Genomic DNA, 21,769 nt, shown 5'->3' with positions numbered 1-21,769 from the left:
GGACAAAGCCTAAGTGTATTATCACCCTGTGCTGCAAAGCCCTCAGTATGACAGTGAGACAGTGTAAGATATTGAGGAGTATGAGCTTGGGAGTCAGACAAACCAGGATTCAAACCCTGGCTTTACCACATTTGTGCTATGTATTTTTAGACAAGGGACTCAACCTATATCTCATAAAATTATCTCACGGATTTATGAAGATTAGATGAAATAATGTATATAATACACTTTGCTCTTTATGTAGCTTGTAATAAAAACAATAATAATAGTGGGTAGGGTCAAGTCTTTCTAATGTGTTTTTGACTTTTTAAATATTTATTTATTTTTAATCAGAAAAGAGGAAGTTCCTCTGCCAGACTGCTGCTAGGTTCCTCATTGTGTGAAGCTGTGTGAGCCTGGGTAAGAGTTAATCTGCAATTGGCTTAAAATCAGCTTCATTTCTTGCATTGGTAGTCGACTTTGGAGTTTCTCCAAGGGGAGGCTGGCTTCCTCTGTGAAAAGCCAGACCTGTAACATGAAGTAGCAAGAAAAAGCAGTCCTCTTCACCTTCACGGAAGTGCAGCACGTGTGGAAAAGCACAAGTGTGCTTGAGAAGCAGAACCTCACCAGCGTTCCAGAGACTCCCTCCTGTCACCCTCACTGTCCTGGTCCTGTCACTACTACCCCTGACTGCTCCTTCTTCCTCTTTAGTTTTTTGACAGGCAGAGTGGACAGTGAGAGAGAGAGACAGAGAGAAAGGTCTTCCTTTTTCTATTGGTTCACCCCCCAATTGACCGATACGGCCGGTGCGTTGCGCTGATCCGAAGCCAGGAGCCAGGTGCTTTTCCCGGTCTCCCATGTAGGTGCAGGGCCCAAGCACTTGGGCCATCCTCCACTGCCTTCCCGGGCCATAGCAGAGAGCTGGACTGGAAGAGGAGCAACCGGGACAGAATCCAGCGCCCCAACCGGGACTAGAACCCGGTGTGCCGGCGCTGCAGGCGGACGATTAGCCAAGTGAGCCGTGGCGCCTGTCCTTCTTCTTTTTTTAAGATTTGTTTGTTTATTTGAAAGGCAGAGTTACAGAGAGTTAGAGGCGAGAGAGAGAGGGAGAGGGAGAGAGAGAGAGAGAGAGAGAGAGAGAGGTCTTCCATCTGCTGGTTCACTCCCCAGATGGCTGCAACCACTGGAGCTGCGCCAATCTGAAACCAGGGGCCAGGAGTTTCTTCCAGGTCTCCCAAGCAGGTGCAGGGCCCAAGAACTTGGGCCATCTTCTGCTTTTCCAGCATGTAGCAGAGAACTGGAAGAGAAGTGGAGCACCTGGGACTCCAACCAGTGCCCATATGGGATGCCAGCACTGCAGGCAGCAGCTTTACCTGCTATGCCACAGCACTGGCCCCTACCACCCCTGACTTCTGATACAAGTCTGGTTTTGCCTGTTTTCTGTTTTACATAAATAGACTCCTATCATTCATATCTGGCTTCATCTGCTCAGTGTTATGTTTCTGAGATTCATCCTGTTTTGTCACATGTACTTATACATTATTCATGCTCATTACTGTGTAGTAGTATTGCATTGTATGAACACACCCCAACTCATTCATTCTACTGTTCATGGGTATATTTTAGCTATTAAAGCTATGGATATTCCAGTACCTGTCTTTTGGTAAACATATGTAAACATTTCTATTGGAACAGAATGACTGGGCCATAGATAGCCTTATGTTCAGTTTTCTTGTATTTTTTAAAATTTATTTTTAATTGAAAAATAAAAAATTGTATATATGTATGGTACACAACTGATGTTTTAAAATATGCATACATTGTGGAATGGCTAAATTCAGCTAATAAACATGTTTTGCCTCATATACTTTTTTTGTGTGTGTGATGAGAGCACTTAAAATCTATTCTCTCTCTCTCTCTCTTTTTTGTTTTTAACAGGCAGAGTGGACAGTGAGAGAGAGAGACAGAGAGAAAGGTCTTCCTTTTTGCAGTTGGTTCACCCTCCAATGGCCGCCGCGGCCGGCACACCGTGCTGATCTGAAGCCAGGAGCCAGGTGCTTCTCCTGGTCTCCTATGGGGTGCAGGGCCCAAGCACTTGGGCCATCCTCTACTGCACTCCCGGGCCATAGCAGAGAGCTGGCCTGGAAGAGGGGCAACCAGGACAGAATCCGGCGCCCCGACCGAGACTAGAACCCGGTGTGCCGGCACCGCTAGGCGGAGGATTAGCCTATTGAGCCATGGTGCCGGCCTTAAAATCTATTCTCTTAGCAGTTTTCAAGTTTAGAATAAATTGTTATTGTAGTCCTCATGTTATACAATAGATCTCCACACCTTATTCCTCCTAATTGAAGTTTTGTATCCTTTGACCAACATCTTCCCCATGTTCAATTGTAATAAATAATTACAATCAGTTTTCCAAATGATTCTACCAGTTTGCTTATTTATGGCCAAACTCTTGGCAACTTTATTATCAGTGTGAACAGGGTGATGAGAGGAGGCCCTTCCTCAAAATAGAGGCACAGGAGGCAGCCACAAAGGGTACCCCCTTAGTGGTCCCAGAGGGCCTGGGGCCGAGGCCATCCCAGAGAGCAGACAGGGGCTGAGGACTGATTTAGGAGCCACACAGCATTCAGAGTCCAGCAGTTGCTGTGGTGAGGTTCCGTGGGCCTTTCCACAAGGTCCACAAATGCCAGCAGTGTCTTAGTCTACTTGTACTGCTATAACAAAATATCTGAGGCTGGGAAATTATAAACAGTGAAGTTATTTCTTGTAGTTTTGGATCCTGGGAATTTCAAAAATCAATATGCCACAGGTTAGGTGCCTGGGGAGGTCCTGCTCTATTGATGCCCTATTCACACGTGACATTCTCGTCTGGTGGTAGGCAGAATGGCGATAAAGGGTAGATCACTATGTGAAGCTTTTTTAATATAGGCGTTAAGAAGATTTATTTATTTTAAAGATTTATTTATTTATTTGAAAGTCAGAGTTACACAGAGAAAGGAGAGACAGAGAGAGAGAGAGAGAGGTCTTCTATCCACTGATTCACTCCCCAGTTGGCCGCCATGGCCCCAGCTGCGCTGATCAGAAGCCAGGAGCCAGGAGCTTCTTCCGGGTCCTCCATGTGAGTGCAGGGGCCCAAGGACTTGGGCCATCTTCTACTGCTTTCCTAGGCCATAGCAGAGAGCTGGATCAGAAATGGAAAAGCCGAGATTAGAACCAGTACCTGTATAGGATGCCGGTGCTGGCCAGGGCATTAACCTGCTGCGCTAGAGTGCCAGGCCCTGTTTATTTATTTGAAAGTCAAAGTTAGAGAGAGAGGTAGAGACAGAGACAGAGAGAGAGAGAGAGAGAGGTCTTCCGTTTGATTGTTCACTTCCCAAGTAGCTAGCAGCAATGATGAGGGCTGACTCAGGCCGAAACCAGCAGCCATGAGCTTCATCTGGGTCTCCCATGTGGGTGGCAGTGTCCCGAGCACTTGGACCATTGCTCACTGCATTTTTCAGGCCATTACCAGGGAGCTGGATTGGAAGTGGAGTATCTGGAACACAAACCAGCACCCATATGGGATGCCAGCATCATAGGTGGTGGCTTTACCCACTACACCACAATACCAACCCCCAATATTTTTGTTTGTTAAAATTTACTTATTTATTTGAAAGATGGAATGACAGAGAGAGAGAGAGAGAGAGAGAGGGAGGGAGGGAGGGAGAATATCACATCTGCTGGTTCATTCCCCCAGATGGTCACAACAGCTGGACTTAGGCCAGGCCAAAGCCAGGAACCAAGAACTCAGTCCAGATCTCCCACATGGGTGACATGAACCCAAGTGCCTGGGTCATCATCTGCTGCCTCCCAGATACGTTAGCCGGAAACTGAATTGGAAATGCAAATGAGAGTTCTCAGTCCCAGGCACACTGATAGGGGATGCAGGCATCCCAAATGGAGACCCGGTCTGCTGTGCCACAATGCTTGCCCCAATACTTGTTATTTTACATCATCATCATTTTAGAAGCTCTGATGGCTGGCTGCCTGCATGTACTGCACTTTCTTCACTCAATCTCCACACACTCCACCCTCCACCGCTGCTGATCTTGGACTTGACTCCAAAACTGAACACTGCTCTGTTGGATCACTTGAAGGTCTGGTTAAAATGAAGGTGCTGATCTGAGAGCAGTGGGCTGAGCTAAGGATCTGGAGCCCAAATACCTGGACCCAGTGATGAGCAGCAGGTCTGAGGACCTAGCTCTCTGCTATGGCTCTCAGAAAGCAAGTGGAAGATGCCCCAAGTCCTTGGGCCCCTGCACCCACGTGGGAGACCTGGAGGAGGCTCCTGGCTCCTGACTTCGGATCAGCGCAGTTCCGGCTGTTGCGGCCATTTGTGGAGTGAACTAGAGGATGGAAGGCCTCTCTCTCTGTCTATAACTCTCTCTTTCAAATAAATAAAAATAAATCTTAAAAAAAAAAAAAAGCTTGGCCAGCGCTGCGGCTCACTAGGCTAATCCTCCGCCTGCGGCGCCGGCACCCCGGGTTCTAGTCCCGTTCGGGGCGCCGGATTCTGTCCTGGTTGCTCCTCTTCCAGGCCAGCTCTCTGCTATGGCCCAGGAGTGCAGTGGAGGATGGCCCAAGTGCTTGGGCCCTGCACCCGCATGGGAGACCAGGAGAAACACCTGGCTCCTGGCTACGGATCAGCGCAGCACACCGGCCGCAATGGCCATTGGAGGGTGAACCAACGGCAAAGGAAGACCTTTCTCTCTGTCTCTCTCTCACTGTCCACTCTGCCTGTCCAAAAAAAAAAAAGCTCTAATGAAGTTGGGCATCTTTCCAGATTTATTTGTCATTTAAGAAGTCATACAGGCTCACATCTTCTGTTCCTAATTCTCTTGGGTGATCTATGTATTTTTGTTATTGATCCATGGAAATTCTCTGCATAATCTATATGGCCCTTTGTCATATTTGTTATTGTATCTTCTTCCATTTTTATTGGTTGTCTATTGGTAAATTCAAAATATAATCTAATTTATAATATTTTCCCTTTTAAATTCAGAGTTATTGTGTCCTGTTTAAGAGAATACGAATACTTTAAATACGCTAAAGTCACTAAACTATCCTATGGTTTTTCTCTCAGATTTTATTGTCTTGTCTTTCACATTTAGATCTGCAATCTAGGCATGAGCATTTGGTGCAGCAGTGAAAACACCCACGTCTCATATCAGAGTGCCTGGGTTTGCATCCTGGCTCCACTCCCAATTCCAGTTTCCTTCTGATGTACTCCAAGGGAAGCAGCAGGTGATGGCTCAAGTAATTGGGTCCCTGCCACCCATTTGGGAGACTGGGGTCGAGTTCCAGGATCCTGGCTTTGGCATGTCCTCCTACTGTTTTGGGCAGTTGAGAAGTGAACCAGTAGATGGGGGATTTCTCTCTCTCTCTCTCTGCATGTCAAATAAATAAAATATTTTTTAAAAAAACTGCAGAACCAGAGTTGTGGCATAGTGGGTAAAGCTGCTGCCTTCCGTGCCAGCATTCCATATGGATACCAGTTCAAGACCTGGCTGCTACACTTCCAATCCAGCTCCTTGCTGATGTACTTGAGAAAGCAGCAGAGGATGGCCCAAGTGCTTGGGCCCCTGCACCCATGTGAGAGACCTGGATAAAGCTTCTAGCTCCTGGCTTCGACCTGACCCAGCCCTGGCCATTACAACCATTTGGTGAGTGAACTACTGGAAGGAAGATCGCTCTCTCTGTGTCTCTGTCTCTGTCTCTCTCTCTCTCTCTCTCTGTCTCTATCACTTCCTCTCTCTGTGTAACTCTTTTAAAAAAAATAAATGCAGCCCATCCAGAAATGATTTTTGTATATAGGTAATTAGAGTTTTAGATATATATCTCCCATTTGGGTATTCACATGATCTGGTGCTAAGACATTTTGAAAAGCAGCATGAATACTTTGGCAATACTTGGGTCATTCACTACTAGAATGAGTTCCAATCTTTGCCCAAGAAGTGGTTGAAAGATTGTTTCAAGGCCTCTTTTCTTTCTTGATTCACCATCAAGTCTCTACCAGATAAATCAGGTGTGGATGTCTGTTGAGGCCCCAACAAGCTGAAAGTCGCCTGCCACAGGTAGTTAGGTGTGCTAGCGTGCAGTTACCTTGAATACTTGCAAATTATTTATCTTTTTTATTTTTTTTAAATTTTTGACAGGCAGAGTGGATAGTGAGAGAGAGAGAGAGACAGAGAGAAAGGTCTTCCTTTGCCGTTGGTTTACCCTCCAATGGCCACCGTGGCCGGCATGCTGCGGCCGGTGCACTGCGCTGATCCGAAGCCAGGAGCCAGGTGCTTTTCCTGGTCTCCCATGGGGTGCAGGGCCCAAGCACTTGGGCCATCCTCCACTGCCTTCCCGGGCCATAGCAGAGAGCTGGACTGGAAGAGGGGCAACCAGGACAGAATCCGGCTCCTGGACTGGGACTAGAACCCGGTGTGCTGGCACTGCAAGGCAGAGGATTAGCCTATTGAGCCACGGCGCCGGACCCTTACAAATTATTTATGATGGATCAGTCACCAATTAATGTGCCAGGTGGAGGTTGAAGTGATTGGAGAAAGGTACAAAACTGATGATATCCAGTTTTGGACTTTATGTGACAGTTTTTAAAAAAACTGATTAATACTAATCTTATATGTATAGAACTACTTACAAAGTAGCTTCACTTATACTATTTTATTGTAATCCTGTACTAGCTAGCATTGTAAGGTTTTTGAGAAAAGGTATTATTATCACAGTTTAGCAGAAGTTTTATAAATAATTTGGAAAAAAGGATAACTCATTAGTCTTATTGCCCTGACACAGCCATCTTTATCAACTGGTTGTAGGCGAACTGATCTAGACAGAGAGCTTCATAATATGATTTATCCTGTGGAAGGTAAATAAAATTCAATGTTTCATTAAAGCGGAATATTTTAGGTTTGACCAATGAGCTGGAGGTTGGAAGGGTTTCAGAGCTTTTATGACTATCAGTTGGATTAACCCTTTCTGATACTTTAATCTCTTTTTCTAGTACCTTACAAATGAACTTTTCTGTTTTATGTCTATTAGCTAAGGAATAGAGGGTCTAAATGCAATTAAATTGGGACATAAAAACTAGTAACTCAGAGGTGTCACATTTACATGATCCTGGTCAGTGGTGAACAGCAGCAGGTGCATACAGGGGCTGGGTTTCTACTGCAGTCTGTCCCTAGAGAAGCTGACACTAAATTGCATGTAGTGGACATCTGGAGTCTCTGTGAACTAACAGTCATCTCAGGAAGTGCAAAAGTGAATGTGAAAGTTCTCTTAACTAGTGGTAGGTTCCCCCTCCCCTCCTCAAAGATCTATCATTAAACAAGCTCAAACTTAAATCTTCCAGGGCCCTGTATACTCAACAAAGCAATAGATAAAGGTTCCTGATATCTGGTGTGTGCTTGTTATGGTGGTTCTGGCAGAGCTGGACTAAAACAGAGCTCCCTCTCTGCTCCTTCTTCAGGAAAACTGTTCTGAAGTTTTCAAAACCAGTCATCACCTGCTGCCTCCCCGGGTGTGCTGTTAAATGACTGTGGAAACGTGATCCACAGCTCCATAACTTCAGTTGAGTGCTGTATTTGCCTGACAGTATTGTTTTCCTGTTTGACTATGTGCAGAGCCAAATCTACAGCTTATTTTTTTATTTTATTTTTATTTTTATTTTGACAGAGTTAGTGAGAGAGAGAGAGACAGAGAGAAAGGTCTTCCTTTTCCATTGGTTCACCCCCCAAGTGCGCTGTGCCGATCCGAAGCCAGGAGCCAGGTGCTTCCTCCTGGTCTCCCATGCGGGTGCAGGGCCCAAGGACCTGGACCATCCTCCACTGCACTCCAGGGCCAGAGCAGAGAGCTGGACTGGAAGAGGAACAACCGGGACAGAATCTGGCGCCCCGACCGGGACTAGGATCTGGGGTGCCGGCGCCGCAGGCAGAGGATTAGCCTAGTGAGCCACGGCGCCAGCAACAGCTTATTTTTTTTAAAGATAGATTTACTTATTTGCAAGAGTTACAGAGAGAGAGAGGTAGAGACAGAGAGAGAAACCTTCCATCCACTGGTTCACTCCCCAAATGGCTGCAATGGCTGGAGCTGGGCCGGTCCAAAGCCAGGAGCTTTATCTGAGTCTCCCATGTGGGTGCAGGGTCCCAAGCACTTGGGCCATCCTCTGCTGCTTTCCCAGGTACATTAGTAGGGACTGGATTGGAAGTAGAGCAGCCAGGACTCAAACTGGTGCCCATATGGGATGCCAGCATCACAATTGGCAGTTTTACCCACAATGCCAGCCCCATACAGCTTTTTTATAGTAGAGGTAATATTTCCTGTGTTTTAACTTCTTTTGCTAATCAGGTATGGAACAGTATGTTTGTTTTGCTCTATTATTTGAGTAGGTCATAAGATAGAAAGGGTAAGACAAGGCTCTTATCCTTGAGTTATCTGGAATCATATTTTATGTGATAGAATTAATTTTAGTGAGCCTGATCCAGCCTGCTCATCTTATAGAAAAGGAGGGAACAGGCTCTTGGCACACAGCAGGTCTGTAGCAGAGCTAGGTCTTAAAGCCTGGTCTCCTGACCTTGGTTCTGCTGCCCCCTCCTCTAAAACATATTGGGACTACGTTCTTAAAGGAAGGAATCTACCCAAGTTTAAATATTTAGAATTTCTGAATTGTGTTTGAATTGTTTTTCAGCCAGTTCTAGTCTCATTTTTATATTGATGACTGTGGGACTTTGAATACAGAGTCCTTTTAAAAACTATAAAGTGTTGCATCTCATAAAATACAATAGCTGTTTCTGCCAAAACACTGTATGGGAAAGAGCCTTTGATGACATAGATAAAAAGAGTTCAAGTCATACACGTGTGTTCTCTTTAATTTAGCAGGTAGTATGGTTCAATAGGGAGGTTGAAAGGTTGTTGAATCGAGAGTCTCAAGACTTAGATTTTGTCCTGTCACCAGCTGCCTGTGTAACCTGGGGCAAACAGCCTACTTTCTCTGGGCTTCAGTCTGCTTGCCTGTACCGTAAAGGAATGGGGTGAGAATTAGGACCGACTCCTCATTAAATAACTCTCGTCATTGCTGGATGTGTGCATGCTTGTTGTCAAAAGCCTACGGACGTGAAATGATCTGTGCCTACTGTTCTTCATCTTGACACTACGAAGTAACCACAGACCAGCCAGCCAGCATTCAATCTCCATCTGTAGAGCAGTCACTGTGTCCATGTATAGCAGTTTGGAGAAGGGCCAGATTTTATTTTTGCCAGAAGCACTCTTGGCAAATCCTCATCCCTGGAGACGTCTGTTTAATTTTGTGGTGCCGTGCACAGTTTAGTGAAAAAAGAAGAGGAATGCTGAGCTATTTGATTCTGAATGCTCTCAGAGATAGCTAATGTTCATTTGTTTCCATACTATCGGTGTTTCCAAGATGTTTGAGGATGGAGATGAGCCAAAATGAAATGAAAAGAGGTGAAAAGTTCTGGAACATGTGTATAATATTAAATATCTTACCAGATCTGTCATTTTAGACTCTGTCTTGGCTAAATTTTTATAATTTCAACTAATCTCCTAGTTTTAAACTGTTAAAAATAACTTTTTATTTTATGAAAAATTGACATGTTGAACTAAATATTTCAAAACTATCCTGTTACTTTACCTCCAGGAAATAAAAGTATTTGAGTTTAAATAAATTCCTCACTGTTTTTTATTCATGTGCAGAGTAAAGATCCCAATTAACATCTGGATTTAAAATTCATTTGTTCAACAAAGTTTGCCTGGGCACTGAAAGTTATATGCTGAAAATGAAATACCTGGATTTCTTAAACTACAGAAATAAACCTAGTTGAGGTTCCATTTGGTTAAAATGTCATTGTGTGAGGCTGGTGCTGTGGCTTAGTAGGCTAAGCCTCTGCCTCTGGCACCAGCATCCCATAAGAGTGCCAGTTTGTGTCCCAGCTGCTCCTCTTCTGATCCAGCTCCCTGGTACAGTTTGGGAAAGCAGTGGAGGATGGCCCAAGTGCTGGGGCCCCTGCACCCATGCAGGAGACCCGAAAGAAGCTCCTGGCTCCTGGCTTTGGAGTGAATCGGCAGATGGAAGCCCTTTCTCTCTGTCTGTCTGTAACTCTACCTCTCAAATAAATAACTAAAATCTTAAACAACAACAACAAAAAGTCATTGTATGGGGCTTGCCTTGTGGCATAACTGGTTAAGCTGCTGCTTGCAGTGCTGGCATCCCATATGGGTGCCGATTTGAGTCTCGGCTCTTCCACTTCTGATCCACCTCCCTGCTAATGCACCTGGGAAGGCAGCAGAAGATGGCTCAAGTCCTTGGGCCCCTGTACCCATGTGAGAGACTCAGAGGGAGCTCCTGGCACCTGACTTTGGCCCCCTGGCTGTTGCAGCTATTTGGGGAGTAAACCAGTGGATGCAAGATCTCTCTCTCTATATATATATATAACTCTGCCTTACAAATAGAAAAAGTTGTGTGTTTCCACTGATCTTCATTCTTAAGTATCAGTTTTTTCAGTCTTTCGAGTACCTTTAACCTCATTTTCTTCTAACTTGCATATCCATTTACTGACAAGTGCTAGCAATTTTACTTTCATGTCTCTCCCATTTCCCCCTTCGTCTTTGCTGCGGTTGGCCTCTCCAAATCACTCATGGCCTCCATTGCTGCCACAACTTCCTAACTGCTCTCCTGCCCTCAGTATTCCCTTTCAAAACTACTGAGCTGACATCCGAATTGAATCTTTAAACATCAGAGTTAACAGACTAAATATGTCTGTTTAGAAATCTTGGAACTTCTGCGTTCAGGTCTCAGTACTGTCAAGCATTGAACGCTTTCTGTATGTGGTCTTTTCTATCCCGCTGACTTAATTCAGCACACACTGTTGTGAGCATCCACGTGGGAGACATTGTGCAAAGGTAAAAAGAAATAAAACCTAGCTTCTTACAGATATATATCGGTGTTAATGTTAACTTCCAGGTTCTTGTTTCCATTTAGAAACTTGTTCTGCTTCATTCCATTGCACTGAAGCCGTTCTAGCTAAGGTTATCAGTGATCTTACTGCCGGTTTCTCCAGGCGACTTCCAATCCTAATGGCACCTTACTTTGTTCTGGCATTGTTTTACTATTGACCTTGCCTGCCTCCTTGACACTTTCTCCTTCCCTTATGTGTTTTTGTTTGTTTGTTTGTTTAAGATTTATTTATTTATTTTGAAAATCAGTGTTACAGAGAGAGAGAGATTGATTTTCTATTTGCTGATTCACTTCCCAGATGGCTGCAACAGCCAGGGCTAGACCAAGACAAAGGCAGGAGCCAGGAACTTCAATCTGGACTCCCACGTGGGTGCAGGGGCCCAAGCACTTGAGCCATTTTCTGCTGCTTTTCCCAGGCCATTAGCAGGGAGCTGCATCAGAAGTGGAGTGGCCTGGGTACAAACCGGCACCCGTATGGGATGCCGGCACTGCAGGCAGCAGCTTTACCTGCTATGCCACAGCGCCGGCCCCTCTCTTGTTTTTAGGTATAGAAATTATTCACATTGTCTATTTCCTCCAGGAATTTTTTTAAAGGAATGAAGTTTTGGTTTGGTTGATGTTTAGGTTATTTTCTATTTCATTAGTTTTTATCTCTATTATTCCCTCCTTTCTGCTTCTTTGGGTTTTTGTTCTGCTGTTCCTTTTTTTTAACTTCTTGAAATGTATATTTAGCTCTTTCATTTTTTTCAAAAATAGACTTTACTTTTTGTAGCTGTTTAAGATTGATGGTCCCTATTAGAATTTGCTCTTGGTGTTGCACATTCTGTGAGTTCTGACAAAGGTACAATGACAGGTAACCATCAATATGGTATCCTACAGAACACTTTCACTGCTCCCAAAAGCCTCCATGCTCTACCTGTTTGTCCCTCCCTCCCTCTAACCCCTGGCAACCACTGATGTTTTTTACTGTCTCTATAGTTTTACCATTTTTTGAATGTTACATAGTTGGAATCTTACGGTATATACCCTTTTCAGATTAACTTCTTTAACTTAAAAATATGTATTTAAGATTCCTTCATGCCTTTTTCATGGTTTGATAGTTCATTGCTTGCTTGCTTGCTTGCTTTCTCTCTTTCTCTCTTTCCTTCTTTCTTTTTTTTTTTTATTAAAGATTTATTTATTTTAAAGGCAGAATTACAGCGAGATAGAGGCAGAGAGAGAGAGATCGAATCTTCCATCTGCTGATTCACTCCCCAGATGGCCGCAATGGCCAGGGCTGGGTCAGGTCGAAGCCTGGAGCCAGGAGCTTCTTCTGGGTCTTGAATGTGGGTGCAGGGGCCCAAGCACTTGGGTCATCCTCTACTGCTTTCCCAGGTGCATTAGCAGGGAGCTAGATTGGAAGTGGAACAGCCTGGTTTCAAACTGGCACCCATATGGGATGCCGGTGCTGCAGGTGGCAGCTTTACCCGCTGTGCCACAGTGCCTGTCCCAGTTCATTTCTTTTAACACTTTCTGGACGTACTGTAGTTTATGGAAGGACATCTTAGTCGATTCCAGGTTTTGGCAGCTGTATGAGGACTCTTGAACTTATGCTCAATTTTCCTGTAAACCTAAAATTGGCCTAAAAGTAAATTATTAAAAATTTTTTTTTTTTTGACAGGCAGAGTGGGCAGTGAGAGAGAGACAGAGAGAAAGGTCTTCCTTTTGCCGTTGGTTCACTCTCCAATGGCCGCCGCGGTAGGCGCGCTGCGGCCGGTGCACCGCGGCCGGTGCACCGCGCTGATCCGATGGCAGGAGCCAGGTGCTTCTCATGGTCTCCCATGGGGTGCAGGGCCCAAGGACTTGGGCCATCCTCCATTGCACTCCCTGGCCACAGCAGAGAGCTGGCCTGGAAGAGGGGCAACCGGGACAGGATCGGTGCCCTGACCGGGACTAGAACCTGGTGTGCTGGCGCCGCAAGGCGGAGGATTAGCCTAGTGAGCCGCAGCGCCGGCCAAATTATTAATTTTTTTTTTTTTTTATTTCCCTTTTTTTTTTTTTTTTTTTTTGACAGGCAGAGTGGACAGTGAGAGAGAGACAGAGAGAAAGGTCTTCCTTTTGCCGTTGGTTCACCCTCCAATGGCCGCCGCGGTAGCGCGCTGCGGCCGGCGCACCGCGCTGTTCCGATGGCAGGAGCCAGGTGCTTCTCCTGGTCTCCCATGGGGTGCAGGGCCCAAGGACTTGGGCCATCCTCCACTGCACTCCCTGGCCACAGCAGAGAGCTGGCCTGGAAGAGGGGCAACCGGGACAGGATCGGTGCCCCGACCGGGACTAGAACCCGGTGTGCCGGCGCCGCAAGGCGGAGGATTAGCCTGTTGAGCCACGGCGCCGGCCCAAATTATTAATTTTTTTATAAAAAGTATGTTTTTTTTGGCTGGCGCCGTGGCTCACTAGGCTAATCCTCCGCCTGCAGCGCCGGCACCCCAGGTTCTAGTCCTGGTCGGGGTGCCGGATTCTGTCCCAGTTGCCCCTCTTCCAGGCCAGCTCTCTGCTGTGGCCAGGGAGTGCAGTGGAGGATGGCCCAGGTCCTTGGGCCCTGCACCCGCATGGAAGACCAAGAGAAGCACCTGGCTCCTGGCTTCGGATCAGCGCGGTGCGTGGGCCGCGGCGGCCATTGGAGGGTGAACCAACGGAAAAGAAAGACCTTTCTTTCTGTCTCTCTCTCTCACTGTTCACTCTGCCTGTCAAAAAAATAAAAAAAGTATGTTTTTCAATCTATTGATTCAGTAGACACTTGTCAAATACAAGCTGTGTGCCAAGGAAAGAATGAAGTGGGAGAAGTAACACATTGCAATAGTCTTTCCTTATCCTCAGGGGATATGTTCCAAGATGCTCAGTGGATGTCTGAAATTGTGGGTGGCACAGAGCCCTCTGGCTAAGCTCTGGGACACCACGACAGCACCTCCGATAACCAAGATGGCCACTCAGTGACCAAATGGGCGTAGTACGGATGTACGGGACAAAGGGATGACTCACATTCTGAGCAGAATGGTGTGGGACAGAGCAGGATTTCATCACACTGCTCAGAAGAGTGTGCAATTTAAAACTTAGGAATTCTTTATCTCTGGAATCTTCCATTTAATATTTTGAGACGGTAGTTGAATGAGAGTAACAGAAACCATGGAAAACATAACTATAGATAAACAGTTATATAAGATTTATTTTTTCCCCAAAAGTGTATAATTCAATAGGGAAGGTAAATCCACAGTTGGAGTGATAGTGGCTAGGGCAAGAGTGGGTACAGCATGTTATAGAGCTGTGGGAAGGAACTGCCATAGTTTGAGTTGAAATAGGGGAAGGAGCGACTGAAGAGGCTTCTACAGGTCATGCTTGGTTAGAGGTTTTTAGAGTGAGTGGCAGCTGCCTTGATGAACATTTGAGTGTGAGGAAGTGGGCCCCTGGAGGAGACAGCGCTCCCTACTGACAGTATCTGAAAGAGCACAGAGGTGAGAGAGCAGGACGTGAGCGAGGAATTACACGGTTTTCCCTTAGCGGAGGCGCTGCTGCATTTGGGGATAGTTGTTCCTGAGACTAAGGAGGGCGACGACGACATGAAGGGCACCGTGTACGAAGTGAATTAGAGTCTGTGCTGTTTCAGGGTTCGAGTGTCTCCTGAAGGATTAGGAAAGCTACTGAGGTGGGTTCAGCTGACATGAGAAGATCCCTCTTGCTTTCTTCTTCAAGTCCCTAGAAATGCTAATAAGATATAAGCCCCCTTTCCCAGTTATTTCTTGCTCCCTGTAGAACTGAGCTGGAAAGCAAGAAAAGGAGACTAAAAATGAAGAGGAAACTAAAACCCAGTTAGGAAAGGGAGCTAAATAAGGCTGGTGTGGATAGTGAGCGGTGGGCACTGTGGTTTTCAGGTCTAAGGAAGTGAGGAGAAAAGGCTTCAGACCTGTGGAGTCAGAATTGGAACTGATCTCTGTCTTCAAAGTTGCAAGCCACCAAAAGCTGTACCTTCCACGAGGAGGGGTGTACGACTTCACTTGTTTGGCCTAAGGGAGCACCAAGGAACTTGAAACTTGAGGCCTCTGGGGAATTGGAAATAAGGAACGAGGCTGGAAGTGGGAGATGGCCAGGGATTCAAGCCTAAGCCGTTCAGTTCATGGCATTGTAGTGGCCACTAGATGCCTGCCTTCAGATCGGCAGAGCTCCAGCTGTTGCAGCCATCTGGGAGTGAACTAGCAGATGGAAGACCTCTCTCTCTCTCTCTCTCTCTCTCTCTCTCTCCTTTCTCTGTCTCTGTAATTCTGCCTTTCAAATAAATAAAATAAATCTTTAAAAAATAAATAAGTAAATAAAAATTTTAAAAAGGAAGAAAAGAGAGGCAGAGAGATAGAAAGCTTCTGCCTGCTGGTTCACTCCCCAAATGCCCACAATGACTAAGGCTAGGCTGGGGCCGATGCCAGGAGCTGGAAATTCAGTCCAGTTCTCCCCCTTGGATGTCAGGAACCCAATTAGTTGAGCCATCATTGCTGCCTCCCAGGAAACGAGTCAGGAGCTGGAACCTGGTATTCAACCCAGGCACTCTAGTATATAGGATGTGGGCATCTTAACCAGTATCTTCACTGCTAAGCTAAATGCTGCCCCTGGAAAAAATATTTTGAACTGAATAATAATGAAAAGCAAACATGTCAGCATTTGTGGGGTACAACAAAAGCATTGCTAAAAGAGAAATCTATAGCTTTAATTGTTTATTTAGAAAGGGAGAAGGGTTAAAATGTGACATTTAGGTTTCCAGAAGCTAGAAAAAGATTAAAACCAAGAAGGAAGAAAATAAAGAAAATGGTAGATATCAGTTATATAGAAAATTAATAAAGCCAAAATGGGTTCTTCCAAAAGATAAATGACACTGAGAGATTCCTAGGAAAAACAAAAGTTACCAATATTAGGAATGAAAGAAGAGCATTGTTACAGATCTATATATGTCCAAAGGTTAGTAAGAGAAAAAAAATTCAATGAATTTGACAACTTAGATGATGTGAATCAAGTCCTAGAAAAATGCAACTTTTTAAAATTGATACAAAATAAAATTTAAAATAGGAATAGTTGTATATGTAAAAAAATTGAATTTGTAATTTAAAAAACCTCTCATATAGAAAACTCCAGGCCCAGAGATGATCATTAGTGAATTCTATCAAATATTTAGGAAAGAAATTATAACAGTCTAACAAACTGTTTTAGAAAACAGAAGAACCCGGTTGCCCCTCTTCCAGGCCAGCTCTCTGCTGTGGCCAGGGAGTACAGTGGAGGATGGCCCAAGTTCTTGGGCCCTGCACCCCATGGGAGACCAGGAGAAGCACCTGGCTCCTGCCATCGGATCAGCGCGGTGCGCCGGCAGCAGCGCACCTACCGCGGCGACCATTGGAGGGTGAACCAACGGCAAAAAGGAAGACCTTTCTCTCTCTCTCTCTCTCACTGTCCACTCTTCCTGTCAAAAAAAAAAAAAAAAAGAAAGAAAACAGAAGAAGAAGAACCACATCTCAGTTTTGTAAGGCTGGTATGATCCTGGTACTAAAACCTAGTAAAGACATCATGAAAAATTAAAATAAAAAATCCCTTATGGACATGGACATAGAGCCCTTTAACAGAATGTCAGCAAATTGAAGCCAGCTATAAATAAAAGGATTAAGACAGCATGACCAAATGGATTTTATCCCAGGAATGTACAATTGTTTTTAAATTTGAAAATAAACCAAAGTAATCCACCATATTAACAGAATAAGGAGGAAAATGTGGCTATTGCAATAGATGCAGAAAAGGCATTTGACAAAATTAGCATTTATGTTTGGTTTAAATAAAATGCAGTCTGCTGGAATTAGAAGGTAACTTATTCTACAAAATGCCTTCATGGGACATCTTTCTTAGTAGTGAACCATTGAGCGGTTTCATTAAGATCAGCAACAAGACAGGATGCCCACTCACTATTTCTTTTATTATATTAAAAAAATTTATTCATTTCAAAGGCAAAGTGACAGAGAGAGGGAGACAGACACACACACATACAGAGAGAGAGTGAGAGAGATAGAGAGATTTTCCATCCACTGATTCACTTCCCCAAATGCCCATAGGCCAGGCCGAAGCCAGGAACCAGAAACTCCATCCAGATCTCCAATGTTGGTGGCAGGAGGCCAAGAACTTGGACCATCATTTGCTGCCTACCACACACATTAGAAGGAAGCTTGATGGGAAGCAGAGGTGGACCCAATCCTAGGCACAACACACTATACATAAAAATTCATGCAAGATGAACCAGAGACCTAAGCATAAAAATTAAAACTATAGAGCTTTTAGACGAAAATAAGAGACTATCCCTTGGGGCCTAACCACATCCAGCAACAGGTGTAGCCAGATGTTTAAATTACTCAGTTAAGATTTGTGCTTTTCAATTTACATATATGTTAACCAAAAACATCTGTTTAAAAAATTAGTATATATGTTAACCAAAAGCATCTGTTAAAAAAAATTAGTGAAGAAGGAGGAAGGCAAGAGTGTAGGCATAGACGATACAGGGTTGGCTGAATCTTAATGAGTGGTTACAGCTGGGTGATGAGTGTGTAAGGGCTTATTGTACTGGATTAGAAGCTGCGCTCAGCGACTGTGGGGCCCAAAGCTCAGCGCGGGGCTGCCAGCACCTGGCTTGACAGAATGGGGCCAGGGCAGTCCACGGGCGTTGTCAAGTCCCAGGGCTTGGACGTTCTTCTCATCCTCCAGTGAGCTATCACGTGACAAGATGGGACTTACAGAACCTGCAGGGGCGGGCGCTGTGGCGTAGCTGCCGCCTGCAGTGCCGGCATCCCATATGGCCGCTGGTTCGAGACCTGGCTGCTCCACTTCCCATCCAGTGCTCTGCTATGGCCTAGGAAAGCAGTGGAAAACAGCCCAGGTCCTTGGGCCCCTGCACCCACTTGGGAGGCCCGGAGGAGGCTTCTGGCTCCTGGCTCCGGATCGTCGCAGCTCTGGTGGTTCTGTCAATTGGGGAGTGAACCAGCAGATGGAAGATCTCTCTCTCTCTCTCTCTCTCTCTCTCTCTCTCTCTCTCTCTCCCCTTCTCTCCCTCCCTCCCTCCCTCCCTCCCTCCCTCCCTCTCCCTCTCTGCCTCTTCTTCTCTCTCTGTGTAACTCTTTGAAATAAATAAGTAATTTTTTTTTTTTTTAAGAAAAAAGATCCTGCAAAACAGGGAAAAGAGGAACATCATTATGAACATTCAGGAGAAAGAACTGGTAGAAACTTTAAAAGCTTTTTGGGCATGCTCAGTGGATTCAGGAAGATACAGGCTCTGGGACTGAAGCCGGCTAGAGGGGGGACACAGAGGCCAGATGCAAGGGGGCGGTGAGCGTGTGTGGCAGGACGCGCGGTGGCACTGTTCCAGCACTCCTCTGAGGCCGTGGACGCAGGACTCGCTCCGAGCTGTCCTGAGCAGAACTCAGACACACGTCAGAGACTTGTTTTCCTTGGGTTGCTGAGGAAAAGCATACAAGAGATGCAGACCGGGGCAGAGACGGTAGCTGTGGGTGGCAGGCGTTTCTGAAACACCAGTGCCCGAGTGAGCCAGAGTTTTCTGGGGAAAGGATTGTGCCCTTCCCGCCACGCCTCATTCCTGAAGGTGAGTGACCTTCACTTGCCAGCCGAGGACCCTGCTCAGAGGGAAAAGACCAGACCAGCTTTGGGTTGACTGAAAGGCAAATCGGAACAGCATCGAGAATGCAACGTGCCTTTTGGAAAGCCCTGTGGGCTTCGGAGGGCCTGCTCCCCAGCACCAGGCCGTCCCTTGTCGCCTGCAGAGTCTGCTCCTCAGCCGTGAGTCCGCAAAAGGGTATCGCCTTGGCATGGGGGTGAAACTTAAAAGCAAACAGTTTCCTCATGAGTTGTTCCTCCCCCGGGACAAAATTGTGTAATTGGGCACAAACAATTCATCTGGAAAATCTTCTCCCTCCGGCATTGTTTACCACAAAAGTCAGAAGTTCAATTAAATAAGATTACAAAAATGGTATGAAAAATTTCTGGATGAAGTACTTAAGATGTTAAAGAAATTTAATTATTACTAAGATGTGATTTTTTAAAAAGATCTTCTATACCTAACATTTTTCAACTTTCTAAAAGAGCTTTTTTTAAATGAAAAATTATAAATAAAAGAACATTGATGAAGATGCTGTTGTTTACTTTAAGGGAAAGAAGGCTACAAAAGAGTAGAAGAAGAGAAATCCAAAAACAATTAAGATTTTACTAAACAGTTAAATTCGAAAACACAAATATTATTCAGAGGATTGTATTAGCTAAACCAACATAAAAGTAAACATTGGATACATTGACCTTTCTAGATTTAAAATTCTCAACTTCTCAAAACAAATCATAAAGCAAACATGAACTCTTCATACCTTTGCGCTCTGACCGCCAAGCTGAGGCAACGATCAGACCACGTTCTGATGACCTGCAGGCCTGACAGCTCCCCAGGGTAGAGAGCCAAGGGCTGCAGGACTGAAGTCCAGCTCTGGCGCCTGTACCTTTTCTGTGTGACCTGTGTGTGCTTCTTAGTGACCACTCTGGTTTGTTTGATATCTGAAAATAGAGATGGCATCAAACGTTCACCCACATCAGCCCCTCCTCTAGCAATTAGTAGCCCACCCGGTCACCCAGTCTGCTTAGAGAGCTGAAGAGAAGCAGACACTGACATGTTTTGCAGGCCCTGAGTAGTTGCACACATGCCCATATGCTCACTGCCCGCCTGCCACCACTGGCGACACAGAGATGCTCCAGTTAAAGGGCCTGCTTTGGAGCTCCTGTCTAAGCCAGGGCCCTTAGCCACTCACCTCAGGTTCAGAATAACCTCAGGTTGAGAGTTCTTTGTGCTACTTCTGACTCGGAAATCCTTCCAGATTCCCTCTCCCAAATTCACTTGTCTGTCAAAATCTTCTAGACGCTTCCCTTTGGATGCAGTTCTTTTTTTTTTTTTTTTTTTTTATTTGACAGGCAGAGTGGATAGTGAGAGAAAGACAGAGAGGAAGGTCTTCCTTTGCCGTTGGTTCACCCTCCAGTGGCCGCTGCGGACGGCGCATCTCGCTGATCCGAAGCCAGGAGCCAGGTGCTTCTCCTGGTCTCCCTTGCGGGTGCAGGGCCCAAGCACTTGGGCCATCCTCCATTGCACTCCCGGGCCATAGCAGAGAGCTGGCCTGGAAGAGGGGCAACCGGGACAGAATCCGGAGCCCCAACCGGGACTAGAACCCAGGGTGCCGGTGCCGCAAGGCGGAGGATTAGCCTGTTGAGCCACGGCACCGGCCTGGATGCAGTTCTTACCTCCCACCCAGCCCTGAGGAGTTTTAGTCTTTCTGTAGATGGGGTTTTCAGTCTTTTTTTAAAAAAAATTTATTTGAAAGGCACAGCTACACAGAGAGATCTTGTATCTGCTGGTTCACTCGCTAAATGGCTGTAACCACCAGTGCTGAGCTAGGCTGAAGCCAGGAGCCAGGAGCTTCTCCCAGGTCTCCCACATGGGTGCAGGGGCCCAAGCACTTGGGCCATCTTCTGCGGCTTTTCTGGGCACATCAGTAGGGAGCATGATGGGAAATGGAACAGCTGGGACTCTAACCAGCACCCATATGGGATGCCAGCATCATAGGCAGTGGCTCTACCCGCTGCGCCATAGCATGGCCCTGGGTTTTCATGCCCCCACAGCCACTCTGCACTGAGTCTCAGATCCTACTCTAAATGCTATATCCTCTGAGGGGCAGGGGGTATGCATTGTCTTCCCCCCCCTTTTTTTTTTTTTTGTTTTTGTTTTTTGCACCCTACCACCAAAAACTCACCTCTCTAGTTAGTACACCTATGTCTGCCACCTGTTTCTACTTCAGTGTTGTATATGTGTGTGTTTAAACTCATTGCATTTTCCAGGTATCTTTTGGATTTGGTCTGACATTCTCACCTACTCCCATTCTCTCTTGTTCTGGGAAGTCTCACAATTTGTCCATCCTGAGTGTGTTTCTATAGCACTTAAAACCTAAAACACACAGGGGCTTCCCCCCCCCCATCAATACAAAGTCATTTATTTTTAAATTAGCAATAAAATAATCATTTACATTTTTATAAATTATAAACAAACCAGAAAAAAAAAAAAAAAAACCCTTCACATGCTGTATCCCAATCTGAGCGTGAGGCCTCACTCTCAGTGGTCACTAAAGGCCTGTGCTTAAAGTTTGTTTCCCCTGTTGCTGGAGTCAGTCCACTATTTGACACCATAACCATGGGCAAAGGGGCAATCCGTTGGTTCTGTCTGATTGCTGGGTGATGACTAGGAGTGATTAGCCTTTGTAAAGCAGCGCCTGGATAAGGGTGCGCACCCTACCCTGGAAAGGTTTAATGTCAAAGGTGAAATATAGCTGGTACCCCAAATCAGGGAGACTGGCCAAGATCAGCAGGGAATCTGAGGCACTTGCCATTGAGTTAATACAGACACTTAGAAGATATCCTAGCTGTTGCTTCCTGCATAATAAGAATTAGGGGACAGAAGCGGTCTAGTTCATTAACCCAACAGGAAGATCTACTCTGTAGTCGCTGGTCTCTCCCAACTGACTCAGTCCTGGAGTCACAATATCCCATAGGTCATGTGATAACATCAGATTGCTAGGGGATGTTCTCAGGATGAGCCTATCACAGGCAGCAGGTAGGGAGAGATGTCAAAACACTACACTGCTCTGCTGTGCAGACTGAGTAGGGATTAACTAGGTCTTCACTCCAAAAATC

The 21,769-nt window shown here is 45.6% G+C and overlaps 1 protein-coding gene and 1 long non-coding RNA gene across 2 annotated transcripts in view; both read left to right on the top strand.

Annotated features, from left to right (window-relative positions):
• The window catches only part of DIPK1A (divergent protein kinase domain 1A), a 107,455-nt gene that overhangs the window by 25,684 nt on the left and 60,002 nt on the right, over positions 1-21,769 (top strand). The window lies entirely within an intron of this gene.
• Positions 5,161-7,691, top strand: LOC133760849 (uncharacterized). The gene is made up of 3 exons (XR_009866011.1): positions 5,161-5,265; positions 5,451-5,684; positions 7,493-7,691. It is a non-coding gene; the product is annotated as an uncharacterized LOC133760849 (long non-coding RNA).

Source organism: Lepus europaeus, chromosome 5 (genome assembly GCF_033115175.1).
Source record: "Lepus europaeus isolate LE1 chromosome 5, mLepTim1.pri, whole genome shotgun sequence".
In the NCBI taxonomy this organism is placed as follows: Eukaryota; Metazoa; Chordata; class Mammalia; order Lagomorpha; family Leporidae; genus Lepus; species Lepus europaeus.
The sequence above is the reverse complement of the archived record's forward strand: the minus strand, read 5'-3'. Positions and strand labels throughout refer to the sequence as shown.